This window comes from Mesoplodon densirostris, chromosome 13 (genome assembly GCF_025265405.1).
Source record: "Mesoplodon densirostris isolate mMesDen1 chromosome 13, mMesDen1 primary haplotype, whole genome shotgun sequence".
Lineage (NCBI taxonomy): Eukaryota > Metazoa > Chordata > Mammalia > Artiodactyla > Ziphiidae > Mesoplodon > Mesoplodon densirostris.
Window position 1 is genome coordinate 1,537,514 of NC_082673.1, and position 14,852 is coordinate 1,552,365.

Sequence of the window (14,852 nt, forward strand, 5' to 3'; positions counted from 1 at the left end):
CTTGCTGGATGCACCAGTGCGCAGTGAGGTGCCGGAAGCACTTCCTGGGGGGCTCAGTGGGTGTGATGCCAGCCTGTGTCCTCCTCCTAAATCCGCAGACGCCTGGCTGTGTGCGGGAAGACCCTCCTCAGGGCAGCCACGCCGCCTTTGAACCCGGCAGACAAGTGAGCATGAGATCAAGCCCCTGAGACTTGACCCGCGAGCTCCCCCAGCAGGCGGCTCCCTCCCGGGGGTGTGGAGCGGCCCCCAGCCCCACCCCTGTGGCTCTGGGGGCGCGTGGTGATGGGGTGGGGCAGAGCTGGGGGCCTGGCCCCCGAGGGGTCACCGCCGCGTATGACACGTCTCCCCAGGTCCCCGCACCGAGTCCTCCGGACCTGCGTCTAGAGCTTCACCGTGTCACACGTGGCACCAGCCACAAGTGGCTACTTGCGTTCAAGTCACTTAGCATTACAGCAGACCAGTGCTTAGGTCCTGGATCACTCGGGCCGCAAGTCCAGCGCTCGGCAGCTGGTGACCAGCGGCCAGCACGCGGGGCAGCACGGGGCCAGCCCCAAGCCCGCTCGGGGAGGCCTGCGGTCGCACCTGTGGGACCGGTGCCCGCGCTCGAGGTCAGCGTGATGAAGGCGGCCCGGCGCGGGCCGCGCAGGGCCCAACCGCCTCCTGCTTGCGAAGGTCACCCGGTGCTTCTGAACCCCCTTTCGTCTTCTCCTGAGCGCCCGCGAGGCACCCTAGCGGAAAGTGAGCTGCGGAAGTACACCTGCAGTTGGGGCAGAGGCCGGGCCCTCGGCCAAGGGCAGAGCCCGCGGAGGCCGCAGGAGGGGCCGGGCCTGGGCCAGCGGCTCCGGGGCTGAGCCTCCGTCCTCCCTGTGAGGCCGGCAACTGTGACGGCTGTGAGTCTCGCAGGCGGTGGGGACGGAGCAGGGAACCCTGTCGTCACCTGGGAGACTCCGCAGGACGGCGGCCCCCGGCGCTCGCCTGCCGAGGGAGGCTGGCCGGCTTCAGCTTCCTTTCCTCACCAGAGGTGCGTGCAGGGCGGCACCCACACCCAACACTGGACGGTCACACCGTCAGCGAGGCTCCTTCCCTGAAGAAAAACAAATCACTGCCGCTCATCTGAGGAAGGGGAAAAGGAGGGAAGGAAAGATTCTGGAGGGAAGAAAGCAGAAACACAAACACCTCAAATCTAGGATTCCGTGAACGTTATTCAATTGTGCACCATCTTGTATTCTATATCCCTAACATTCTTAATAAACGTACTTTTGAGATGTAAGTGATTTTCAGGGGCAGGGGGTTAAACCTTCATCTGAAGAGTGTCTTGTAGCTTCCTTCAAATGGACACACCTAGTTGTATATGAAGGTGTTTTAGTTCCTGGAAAATGCTGGGTCCTGGTACTGGTTTACACAACATGAAAAAGAGCTCCAGTGTTTAAATACCGTTTCTCTGAAATTGCAGGAAACTTAACTTTTGAGACACAGTCAGAAGGAATGTATCAGTGGGGGAAGGGAATATATACATACATGTATTTATCTTTAGATAGATAAATAAATATTTGTTATCTCTCTCTCTCTCTGTTTCCCTGGTATTTCTGTTTGGTAATCATTCACTGAACATTTATTACCTAATTGAACTCTTTGGTGGGCCCCAGAGGGATTGCACTGGATGGTGAGTAAACTCAGAAGTTCAAGGCAGCGTCCACTGCCATAGGGCCTTGGTGTCAGAACGTCACCTGTAAATGAGTGATTCTCAGATTTCGGTAAACACAGAAGCACAAAGGCACACAGTCAATCAATCAGCATCATGCGGAAACCCAGGCTGGGACCTGTCTCTGTTATAGTTTCCAGAAGGTTCTGCTGCACTAGTGAATTTCAGGAATCACTGCTCTCTGTGGTCAGGTGACTCATTTCAGGGATCTGAAAAGACCAGGGCTCCGTCATCTTTTCCTTCTTTTGCCTAAATTTCCCCCACAGGCCAACATCTCACAGTCCCCTGAGTGTGCTGAAGTACAGTGGGTGAGGGGCAGGGGTCTAAGGATGGGCCGTCCGTGGGCAGCGGTGGAGGGAGAGGGTGGGGCAGGCCAGGGTGTGTCTGGATCACGCTCCAGACCAGCGCGGTCCCTGGGGTCCAGCCGGGTTTCCATGGATCTGCAGAGATGACAGGAGAATCCCCCTGCCCTGGGAGCACACGTCACAGCCCTGAGGGGCCCCAGTGCGCCCCGGGAACTCGAGGCCTGGCGGAGGACCGTGTGGGAATATGACCTTCCCTTCTAGACTGGAACCTTCCAGGCTGGGGGGCTGGGCATGGGGGTGGGTCTTGAACTGGAGAAGCTCTGAGGCAGCTCTTGAGGGCGGACACGCGTTTCTCTGGCTCTTCCTCCTCAGCCTGGCTCTCACTCTGGGGGTGGGGGGGCGACCTCTTAGCCTCCCGTCCACCGTGGTTAGGAGGGTGGTAGGCAGCACCTCTGTGACCCCAGCGCTTGCAGCCCTGGGCTCAGGCCAGGCGTGTCATAGGAGGTGAGGGCGTCTATATTATTCACAGTAGAAAGACCAACAAGTGTTTATCCTTTGAAGGTAAGCGGAAGAAAGAGGCTGCAGGTATATGTGGAAGACAAAACAACCTGGTTTGCTATGAGGGTTCAACGGTGCCTTGGAATTGATGCCTTTGCCTAACCATCCGGGACGGTGATGAAACACTTACCCTTCTCCTGGGCTCCTGGTCCCAGGTGGCAAAGGAGATGGGAATTTGTCCACCTTGTGCTCCTGGGTCCCTCCCCCTCTGGAGAGAAGCCTCACGCGAGGGGCTGGGGTCCCTCCTCTTCCTCCTAAGTGGCTTGAGCCCCGACGAGAGGAGACAGCATTGCCCGGGGGGTACGGGCCAGGGCAGCTGTGCTGTTTCGGCACCAGCGTGTTCTGGGCGGCCAGGGCTGCCCTGGCTGTGGAGAGAAGGGGACAAGAGGCACCTGGTGAGTTTACCTGGGCAGTGTGACCGATCCGATTCGCCGCAGGCTTGGGGAGAGAGGACGCTGGAAGCAGGGCAGGCGAACACGTCTGGGGACGCTCGCCGCCCACGAGAGGTGAGGTGGGGCGGAAACCACGGTGCTTACTGCCAGCAGGCGCCCCTAAGCCCGTGCCCCCAACCTGCTCCGCTGCCTTCACCCTCAGCTCAGGGACCGGCCTGGGGGGCCGTACATCCCCGTCCCCTCCCCCAGTGAGGCTTCCTGCCGAAGGGAGCGGCATCACCAGTGGAGCGACGGGAGGTGCTTTGACCCTTCCCGACTCTCAGGTCCTGGGGTGCTGACGCAAACCCACCGCAGGGCATCATCTGGGCTGCGCGTCCTCAGGTCACCTGCGTGGACAGTTCTTGTGTGATGAGTGACCCGGACTAGCCCGCTGCCTGTCGTTACGCTCCTGACGCTGCGTGTTAACTGCCTCACCCCTCTTCCTCGGGGACTGCTGGCTTCCTAGGGCTAAATTCCCGCGTTTTACACCTGGTTTCAGAAGTCGTTGGTGAGTTTCCTAACCCTGTGGACACACCACCGAGTTGGGGTCAGAGGTGTGTCCCGAGGGGAGTGCTGTGACCCCGTGGAATGGGTTCTTCAGCCGTGAGGGAGACGCTTCAAGGCCCGAACCGAAGTTTGTGTGCCGTAACCTTGCACTTTACTTTCCAGATGAGGATTTCTGGGACGAAGGAAATACAGGCAGTATCCGCCAAGACTTGACCCTTGGAGCTGTGTCGTCTGAAGAGATCCGAGTCTAGTGTGACATTCTCGCTGACGGTGAAACGAAGTCTGAAGCGAATAGATGCTTAATCATATTAACCAACTGATCATTATTAATTAAGGATATTGATAAGAAATACTAAATAATAATAAATACAAAATAATTGATATTGGTAATAAATAACATGCTAAGCACTGTCCTTTTGAAAATAATTATTCTTTTCATAAACTTTTTATTTTAGAAAGATCTAGTCTTAAGTTTACAGAAAAATTTCCAGCTGGGTCCCGATGATCCCGTAGACCTGCACGCAGCGCCCCATCACTAACACTTGAGCTGATATTGACACGTTCTTCTCTGAAGCCCGTACTTTATTCAGGTTCCCTTAGCTTTTGCGTAAAGCCCTCCCATCTACAAAACCCCAGTCGCTCAGACTCCCCTTATTTGGTGACAGCGACAGCTCTGGGGAGGGCTGGTCAGGTAGTTTTGGTAGACTGTCCCTCTTTCTGGATTTGTCGGGTGTCTTTCTCATGATTAGGCTGGGGTTGTGGATTTTGGGAGGAAGACACAGCAGGAAAGGGCCCATCCTGTCCCGTAACACCAAGGGCACACCTGCGGGATGGCGGACCGGCCGCCCCTGAGGTTGAGCTGACTGCATGGGCGGGGGGTGTCTTTGTCAGGTTCTCTGCTGTGAGGTTAACTCCCCGGGTTCTGCACTTTCCATCCCACGCTCTCTGGAGGGAACTCACTCTGCAAAGCCCACTGGGAAAGGACAGGGATCTACCCCACCCCACTGAGGGGGAGGTACCTGCATAAATTCCTGGCAATTCTTGTCTATCAGGCATTCATCTGTTCTCCACTTATTTAGACCTGCAATCACTTTTTTACATCATTAGGGGATCATGGATGTTTGGTTTCTGCTTTTAGTTGTTCTGTGGTTTGAAGCATTCTGGCCGCTGGGACTCTCCACGGGCTCCTGTGTTTCTTTCTTCACAGCCCGTCATTGTGTCTTTTGTGCTGTTTGTTGTTGTTTTCTCACTTCGCATGTCCTTACTCTCTGGGACACAAGAAGCTCGTGGCCTCGAGGCAGCATTTCTGACATATCTGGCTCTTTCACTGGGATGTGAGAAACCAAGGTCTGGGATCTAGGTGCATCGGGTGCTCCTGGGGGGTTACTGCTTCCAAACCCTCAGCTGCAGAGTAAGGAGGTGTGAGTGTGTAGTAACCCATGTCTGCAGACACGCATATTTCTATATGAAATGGTCTGCATCTTGTTAAGCTAAACATAAGCCCACACTTAGGTCTCAGTCGGTCATCCTTTACCGTATGGAACATTCTAGGCTTCTCCCCTTGCTTGTCCAGTGGTGGGAAACCAGCCCCACATCTGCCACCCACACTGTTCAGCTCCAGGCTCTGCGTGTAGCGGTTTCAGAGCTGTTAACCCATCTGGGCTTCACTTCATCAACCAGAGCTCAGTTCTGTAACCAGAGAGTGTCTTTTACATTTTGTCTTACAGTCTCTGCTCATTAATTAGGTGAATTATGTGAGCGCCACTTTTTCCTATGCTCCTTTCACTGAAGTTGTTTTATACGTTCATAAAACACTTAGATTTTGGGGGTCACATTCTGTATTTTGCCCTGAGATTCCCTGATCTCCTAAAGAGATTTTTCAAAATTCGCATAAACATTGCCATGTGAATGTTCACTCTTGGTGCTATCAAATTCTGTGGGTTTTGATAAGTGGAGAGGATCGTATACCCGCCAACATGGCACCATGGAGAATTCGTTCTCCACCTCACAGCACCCCTCCCGGGATCCACAGGCTCACCTTCCCATGGTTCCTCCTCCCAAACAGCTGGGATGACTGATTTGCTTTCTGGGGCTGTAGGATCACTGCCTTTGTATTGCATGTAAAAGGAACTCCAAAGTCTACAGAGTTTTCAACCTGGCTTTTTTCACTTAGAAACCTGAGTTTCATCCATGTTGCTGTGTGGGTTGATACTTCGTTTCTTTTTATCACCGAAAAGTATTCCCTTGGGTGTTTGCACCACGGTCTGTTTATCCACTCACCTTTGAGGAACATCTTGGCTGCTTCCATTTTTGGCGATTATGGTTAAAGCTGCTGTACATGCTTGTGTGCAGGTTTTTGTGGGCATAATTTTCAATTCAGTAGGAGAACAATTGCTGGATTGTACATAACACTGTGTTTACTTTTATACGAAATTGCCAGCTATCTTCCACCGCGGCTGCGTCGCTTGCATCCCTGCCTCTGGGACGTGGAATTCTTGTTGCTCCACAACCTCACCCCGAGTTGTTACTGTTAGTTTTTGCTTCTTGGATTTTTTCTGTGTTTTAACCATTTAAATATGCGTGTAGTGGTGTTTCGTTCCTGCTTTAATTTTCAGTTTTCTAATGAAAAAAGATATAGAACATCTCTCCAGCACTTATTTGCCATTTGAGTATCTTCTTTGGTGAAGTGTTCAGTTGTTTGTTTGTTTATTGTTGAACTTTGAGAGTTCTTTGTGTGCTTCGGATACAGTCGTCTATCAGACATGCATTTTGCAAAGATTTTCTCCTCATCTGTGGCTTGACTTGTTATTCCCTTAACAGAGTATTTTGCAGAGAAAAGGTAATTAATGTTGATAAAGTTCAGTTTAAAAAATTCTTCTTTCATGAATCACCTTGCATGTCTGTTGGGTTTTGCCTCATGTATGTTAAAGCCCTTTTACTAGGTCCATAAGTATTTGGGATTGCAGTGTTCCCTCGGTGAACTGAGTGACTGAAGAACATTCTTTATCATTTCTTGTGAGGCAAATTGGCTGGTGATGAGTTCTTTCAGCTTTTGTAGGTCTTAAAAGTCTTTATTTAGCCTTTATTTTTGAAAGGTTGCCCTCCCCTCCCCTGAATAGAATTCTACCTTGACAGTCTTTTGTTTCAGTGTTTTAAATATGTTGCTTCACTGTCTTTTGCTTGCATTGCTTTTGGTTAGAAATCTGCTCTCATACTTATCTTTGGTCCTCAAAGTAACATGCCTTTTTTTTTCTTTCTCAGTGTTTTGAAGATTTTTTCTTTATCAGACAGCTGAGGGGCAGGTGGCAGCTGGGCCTTGGTCCTAGTGGCCACACATGGCCACGGGAGCTGGGGCATCTTGCGATCCGTGGCCTTTAAATTCAGTGAGTCGTGGTGTATGCAGTGCACGTGGAGCACCAGCTTAGTCGCAAGGAGGAAACGCTCGCTCCCCCGGGACTGGAGAGGAGCCCGAGAGAACTGGGGGTGAAGCTGCTGGGCTGCGGGTGTGGGTGCAGAGCTGTGCCTGTTCTCCCCGTTTCTTCACACTGCCTCCAGGGATGCCATTTGGTTTAACTGTATGATGTTGGAAACTAAACATCCCATGTAAAATTGGAGTCTCTTTCATCCCTTTTAAAATGTTGAATTTTGAACCTCTAGCATCCAGTCTGCGATCTGTAAATACTGTTTCCTAACAAAGGAGACCAGAGTTTCTTGGAGGATCAGCTGATTCCAGGTCTGGGACAGGAAGAGCATGAGGTGAGGCCAGAACACATTGTCACTGAGGAAATCAAGGACATAAAGTCCCCCGGGATTGTATTGAGGGGCCCAGGGTCCAACCTGAAGATGGATGGTTCTTGGGTGGTTTGGGGTAGTAACTGTGACAGATCGGACCTTACCAGGTATGGCTCACGCCTTCTCCCCGACACCTGGGTTGTGACAGAAAGTCCTCCTTGTGCACTCAGCGGCTGAGCTTATTCCCCATCCTCTCTTGCCACCTGTGTCCCCAGATTAGCCCAAGAGCCCTGAAGGCGGGGATCCGTCACTGGACCCTACATAGTCACTCAACAAATATGAACTGCATGATAAGTAAGTGCACAGAATAAGCCAGGGTGCCCCGAGACGGTGGCACCGAAGGGTCGAGGGGCTCTCACTCTTCCTTCAGGTCAGGGGACCCCTGGAGAATGTCAAGGAGAAGAAATCCTTTCCCTGCAGAAACAGTCAGACGTTTACAGCACAAACACAAAGCTCCCTCTGCACCCACGGAAGGGTCAGGACTCACCGTGATCCGTTCCCAGCATGGACCCACCAGCCACTTTCATAACACAAGATTGACTGTGGCAGAGGTTTCCTACCCAATCAAGCTGACACATTAAAAAATTACCAAAAGAGAAGGAACCTTTGGAACCGAATCTTTTATGGTACGATTAGAAAGCATTTTATAAAAATGTCATACTTTACCTTATGTAGTCCATAGTTTTGTCACATTTTGATGGATAGGTTAAAACTTGGAGTCTCTTTAAGTAACAAAAATCCCCACTGATCTAGTGTCTTTATTTTTTTTGCAATAAGATTTACTTAATTAAGCCTAAAGTTAAAATATGAATGCTTGTCCAGAAAGTTTTAGCAAGTTCCATTTCAGCAAGGTTTTTTTAAGCTACAAAATGGTCATGTCTTCAGTACATTTGTAGCCAGCTTTTCAAGACACACTTAGAAAAAGGGTGTGGTGCAACCCCCTAAGAGAAGCAGACTCATTCAGTCTCAACACACCCCCTTCCGACTCCTTCCCCCACAGCTTGCTCAGCTTTTTCCTTTTTCTTTTGCATCCGATGATTTGTTGCTTCATTTTGATCTTGAGCTGTCAGCTGTGTCTGACAGCTGAGTCTTTCCATGCGCAAAACTGAAAGTGTATCTTGTTGCCAGGTTTGTACTCACAGAACTTTATCTACTGAATACATTCTAGCTGCTGTTAACTGCTATGGAAGTGACATCAGAGAGAAGGGGCTTATTCACATCCCAGAGACTCAAAGTAGGATGATTACACGGAGCCGGATGACCCTTTGGGTGTCTGCGCAACACCCAGCAGCTGGGCCCTCGGGTTTACATTTCATTTACATCAAAGGCCTGGCCAAACCCAGAGTGATGTTCCCGGATGGATGGCTATCCTTTGATAAGGGCGTGTGGGGCGTGTCCTTGGCTGTTACAAAGGTCACGTGGGGGTTCAGTGTGGTTTTATGGAAGAAAATTGTATTAGAACATTAGAGGACGTGGTTTCAAGTCACATTAGAAAATGGTGACTCTTCCAGTTAAAGCTGGCGAATGCTTTGGGCGGCCCTGAACCCAGGTGGGAGGTGCTGCTTCTGTGACCCGTTCACACAGAACAGTGACCTTGACCTTCACCCACTCAGTGTCCAGGTCACTTGTGTTGGGTCCTCTGTCACAGTGTCACCTACAGACAGGCCCGGGAAGACGCACAATGTGTTGAAGGAGAAAACTCAGCACGGTGATGTCCCGTTGCTCTTTTGTTCGGGGGCCGGGGCGGGAGGTCAGATCAGCGAGATCCGCCCCCCACCACAACCAGTGTCTGAGGCTGTCGTGTGCTGGGGGGAGGACGGAAGCCGGTACGAGACACCTACCTATGCATGGCTGCCTTTGACAGAGGGGGAGGGTCTCCTGAGCCTCACGACCGTGCCTGGGCCCGGGGGTTATTCCCCCCATCCCCCGACTTGTCCGTCCTGCTCTTAGAGGCAAACTTTGAATCCGCACGAGATTAGCGACGTGCAGTCCGAGCACTGAGCCACGAGGATTGTTTTCTGGCTGTTTTTCTCATGCTGCACCTCCGTGCTGGGCCCAGCAGTGCGGCCCCTCACTTAGTGCCTCTGCCCTCCGGCCCTGCAATGCTATGGGAAAGGACCAACATTCTTCCCGTTATTTTAATTTTTTCTTTCATGTTCAGCATGATGATTATGTTAGCTTTCGTTTTGCCTTTGCAAAATGAGCCTTTCTGTTTTCCTTCAAGGAAGATGTGTTACAGTTGGAAGTAAACTGATTTCTCATCATGTCGCCTTTCTTTTGAGACGGGGGACTGTGGAAATTTTCAGTTATTTATTTGCTTGGGCAACCTTCAGTGTTTCCTCTTCCCCCCGTGTCTCCCACAGAGAAGGCTGACAAACTCTAGGGAAAAGACACGTAAAACTTTTAACATTAAATTTCTGAGTTTTTCCCCCTACGCTTAAAAATCTTAGGATTGTTATTCTTCCTGGGTTGATGGCCAAATAGTTCTTTAAAATTATAGCCTTTGTTTCCTGTTTTCCAGGGTTATCTGAAATCAGCTCCTCAAATATAGACCAGTTGCAAAACACGGGCTTAAATTAGTCGGCTCGGGGCCCAGGGACGGTACTGTCCCAGGCAGGTGGCCCCGCTCGTGTGCGCAGCTGCCGGACCACGCGGAACGGCCTGTGACCTGCCGAGGGCTGCGTCTCTGGTCCTGAAGCTACAGCCGACTCCCCCCACCTGGAAGGGGGGCATCCCCTCCTTCCTTGACAGTCGTCCTGTCTGGGTACCAAGAAGGAGGACGTGGGAGTCCCTTCCATGTGCTCCCTGTGACACGACCCTCCCTGGGCTGGGGGTCCCCTCCGTGATGTGTGTTCATGGGGCCACCTGCTGTGTTGGTGCCGCGGGCAGGACACGTTTCTATGTCCCTAGACGCCCCCATGCACAGTCGCAGTCTCCGTCCGAATACAGTAGCTGAACAAGTTCCTGTGCTGACGATGCCAGGGATGAGGGGGAGAAGTGGCCGCGCGCAGGGGAAGCCTGAGGACGCGGTTGGGAGTGAAGCTGGTGCTTTGACCTGTCTCTATAGCCAGACACCGAAGAGCCAGCCGGTTACCTTCCTCCATTGGACACGAGAGCACTGGCGGGCTGGCGGAGTGGACGGGCCCACACCACTCGGGGCAGCTCCCTTCCCTGATCGCGGGGCCGCTGGTCCAGCTGCAGATGGACGTCGCCGACCAGGGACGGAAATGCACCTGTGGCCTGGTGGGCTCCTCGCTGGCTGGTCTGCAGGGCTCGGCTGCTCTGTGCCACAGGCCGCGTGCACCTGGCTGGGTGGTCCTCACACCAGACCCCGCCTGCCCATCACCAGGCTCAGGGCTCGGCGTGATGTGTGGAGGGTCCACTGGGCTGCTGCCTACCCAGCACCTCTCAGCCTGGACACCCTGCCCCCAGAGGGGTGTCCATGTCCCTCATGGTCACAGAGCTGTGTGTGTCACCAGGAGCCATCCGCAGCGGGGCTCTCGGCTGACTCTGGGAGATGGCGCTCAGCTGGGGACTGTTGGCGAGGCCAATGGGCGTGCCGGTGGCCCGATGGCCATGTCGGTGACCTGGTGGCCCGATGGCCGTGCCGGTGACCCGATGACCTGAGCACCCCGACTCTGCCCCTCGGTGTCCAGCGGTGACATCTTCACTTATTTCCATGATCTTGGAATCTAGCAACGAAACGCTTGTGTCCAAGTCTTTGCTTCCGACCCCTGGTTCACTTCTGGCTGAAAGTCTCAGGCCAGGAAGCCAGCAATAAACTCCCACGGTTCTGGGGGCCGCTTGGCCGTGGACATGCCTGGCCCGCCCTGAGACGCGGCCTCCCGTGACTGGGGTCAGCAGGAGCTGGCTGCCCCCGAGGGCTGCCGGGAGGAGGAGGCATCTCCTTCCCTCCGTCTCCCTCTCACCTGCCGGCCTTAGTGCTGCCTCTCAGATCCCAGCCCAGTGGGACTCGGGGCCTAGGCAGGGGAGGCTGGGAGGGCCTCGTGGAAGAATTAGGAAGCCCTTGTCACCTCTCATCACTTTTAAGCAGTCCATTTCCCTGGAAACTCACGCATGTTGGACCAGACAAGCTGTCAGCCTCTGAGGGGCCTTTCTCTGATGTGCACGGCCTCTCCCCTGTTTACTTAGACCCTGCCCGACGGTCCGATTCTGTCAGACCCAGTGGTTCACGGGTTGTCTGCAAACCCTGCCACTCCCCTCAGGGGCATCATTGAAAGAAATAATGGTGAGAAAACACTCAAGGATGTGCAGGTTGACTGACCCCACAGCCGGGAGGGAAGGGGGCTGTGGCGTCCGGGCCGAGCCGCCCTGCCACCCTGGGACCGGCCTTCTTCTGCAGCTGGAGGGGGGCATCCGCATCTGGGAGGAGAAGCAGGCCATCTGCCGTGTTTACACGGAGACGGGAGGCCCACGCAAAGGAGCACGTGTGTCTGGAAAGAGAAAGAGCCGCTTCTGAGTACCACGGCAGCGCCGCTATAGCTAAAAGGTCTGGCAGAGTTTCCGTTATAAACTCACTTTCAGGGGTTTAAAACTCTGCCGTAAAGACTTCAGGCTGGAGCTTGGCACCCCGGGTGCACCTGGGAACAGAGCCCTCTCCCTGCCGTGTCCTGGCAGCCCAGCTTCTGCCCTGCTCCCAGCCTGTCTGCATCCCGGGGAGCCAGGGGCAGGCCAGAGCCCCCAGGGCAGGGAGAGGGCTCCGGAGCCCGGAAGGAGAGTCTGGCCAGCAGCCCTTTACTGGACGTGAAGCTTGGTCTGCATACGACGCTTTCTCAGACGGTGTACGTGGCTCCTGGGATCCCAGGGACTAAGGTCCAGACACCACTGGACACGGACGTAGGTGGGAAAATGCAATTAGCCCCAAAGGCTGGCGTCTGGGAGCTGACGCTTGGTGCAGCCAGCGCCTCCGCGGCCCGTCCCCAGCAAGGCTGCCGCCCCAAGAGACTAAGCTCACCGAGGAGAGCAGTGCTTTGTCTTTGATCCAGAAAGTGAACGATCAAAACAAAATTAGCAAATTCGGCGCGGGGTTACCGGAAAATGATCAGAATACGAGCAGAGCGTTTCCAGAGTTAATCGTAGGCTGACAAAGCAAATTTTGAGGGAAATGTCTTTCTCTCATTTAATAAGAGCAGCATGTAGGGAATTTAATCAGCACTCACGTTTGATGGGCATCAGCCTAAACTGAGGGCCAGTCTGACGGTGAGCGAAACCTCGGCTGGTCTCCGGGACCAGCCTCTCTCCGGGTGGGGCCCCCGGGCCCTGCAGGTGACCTGTCAGGACCCCTGAGGTTGTGCTAGTGTGTGAGCCCGCATCTCTTCGGTCCCAACAACCTCTGCTCTCCCGTCATTAGATCATCTCCGCTTCGGTCACATTCCTGCACCAGCTACAAACGCCTGCCTTTTCCTTGAGTAACAGGCTGTCACCAGAGACATCCTGAATAGTTACGGAAGAAGAAAGGTCCATCAGACAATAGATCAGGAAGGTTAACAGAGCCTAGAAAATAGAGCCGAGAGCTTTGTGAACGGTGAACTGGAGGCCGTGCCCAGCTGGACGGATGCTCTGCCGGGAGGTGAGGATCCCGTCCATCCACGTGTTCAGCGGCCGTGGTGAGTCCAAAGGTTCAGGAAGGGCCTCAGTCCTCAGTCACGGATCGTGCTGGTCTCCAGCGAGTGTCACCTCAGCATCACTGTGTCATTCCTACACGGGTCGATTCAATCTTACCAAAGGGAAAATGACTAGCAATCACCACTTACTCAATTTTGTCAGAAACAGGCCTTGACTGATGTGCAGGACACAGGCTGAGCTCCCTAAGGAAGCAAGTCACTGAGAAAACTGGCCCTTCAGTCTCAGCCGAGCCCAGAGCCTAAGGAAGTAAGAAACAAGAGGTGGGTCTGCTCTCCACAGCCCCGGCCTCAGTGTGGATCCCAGGGAGCAGTGAGGGCTGGAGATGTTGTTTTAATTGCACGTTTACCTTCCTCCCAGGGCGCGTAAACCAGGTGAGGTTCAAAACAGTGAAATTCCCAGTTCCCTTCCAGGCCAGGGCATGATGGTCGGATGAATCAGAATATTTTAAAAGAAAATTAAGTTCATTGAAACACCCTCCTTATCTCATCAGGCATAAGGCTTTCTGGAGCAGTGAGACGTTGGTCGAGTGTCTGCTTAGTTTTGTTTTGGAGACAAGTAGACACCCAAGGGGGGGCCCTGGGGAGTTGGCCGGACCCTCCCCTCCGACGACGCCTCCCGCACAGGGGCAGCTTCCTTGCCCTTCTCTCTGCTCTGCAGGCCCCTCATCATCCTGTAGGGACCATGGGCAGCAAGACCCATAAAGGCACAGTAACTGTTACTTACAAGAGAACCAACAAGCCAGCGAACAAGGAGATGCCAGCCCTCGCCGGGGTGCTCGGGCACTTTACAGCTTGAACTGTTTCCTACCCCGGTGTTAGAGGCCTGGGCCTTGAAGAGACCCAGCAGTTTGCAGACCCTGCCCTGATTCGGAAAGACAGCAGCACTGCACTTCCTTTGCAATTAACGCTTGGTTGAGAAGCTTGTTGCTCATTCTGAATGAATACTCTTCAAGAGGGACATTAGAAACCTTTTATTTCATCTTTAAGTCTCACAGATTTATAACAGCTCCTTGCAGCCAGTAATCCTTTTCTCCCAGATTAAACGGGACATATGTGTGTTACTCAGCAGAGCGGCCTTCTATGAGCGGGAGATTAACAGCTTTCAAACAACGCCTGCATTGATTTTGCCTCTTATTGACGTTGCTGATTAAGCTCAGTCACCATTGGTTTCTTTTTCTGTTTGGCTTTAATCCTGAAGTGTCCAGGGCCTCAGTCCATCCACAGTGGGGAAGATCCACTTAGGATGTTGTTTTTTTTTTTTTTTTTTTTGCAGTACGCGGGCCTCTCACTGCTGTGGCCTCTCCCGTTGCGGAGCACAGGCTCCAGACGTGCAGGCTCAGCGGCCATGGCTCACGGGCCTGGCACGAACCTGTGTCCCCCGCATCGGCAGGCGGACTCTCAACCACTGCACTACCAGGGAAGCCCAGGATGGTTTTTAAATACATTTTTTCTTGTTAAGTCGCCAAGCTGGGCACAGGGTGGGCAGTTTTATCGGGGGTAAAGTTTTAGCAGTTGTACACCTGCGTCCAGTCATGGGTAGTGACTTCTCTCCGAGTAGGATGGCGGGGTGGGGAGAGCCGTCTTGCTTTCAGGTAGAACTGAGTGACTTTGGGACTGGATAAGAGTCCACATTGTTCACCCAAGAGCTGGGAGGGTGAGGAGGGGATGGGTGGGACATCCCAGTGCTTGACCAGAGGGGGCTTGTGGGTGTCAAGTTCCCAAAGCGTTTTCTTTTCAATTTTAATCATTCTTCTTTCTACTACACAATACGTCCCGTTTCACTTTGAGAACTGACCTGTAATTCTGTAATAAAGTGAAGCCCTTGTCCCAGGAAGGTGGCCTTGATTCCCACAGCCCACCCCAAGCCCCCAGGGGCTGTGTCCCCTGCTCAGGACCCCAGCTTGTAACACAA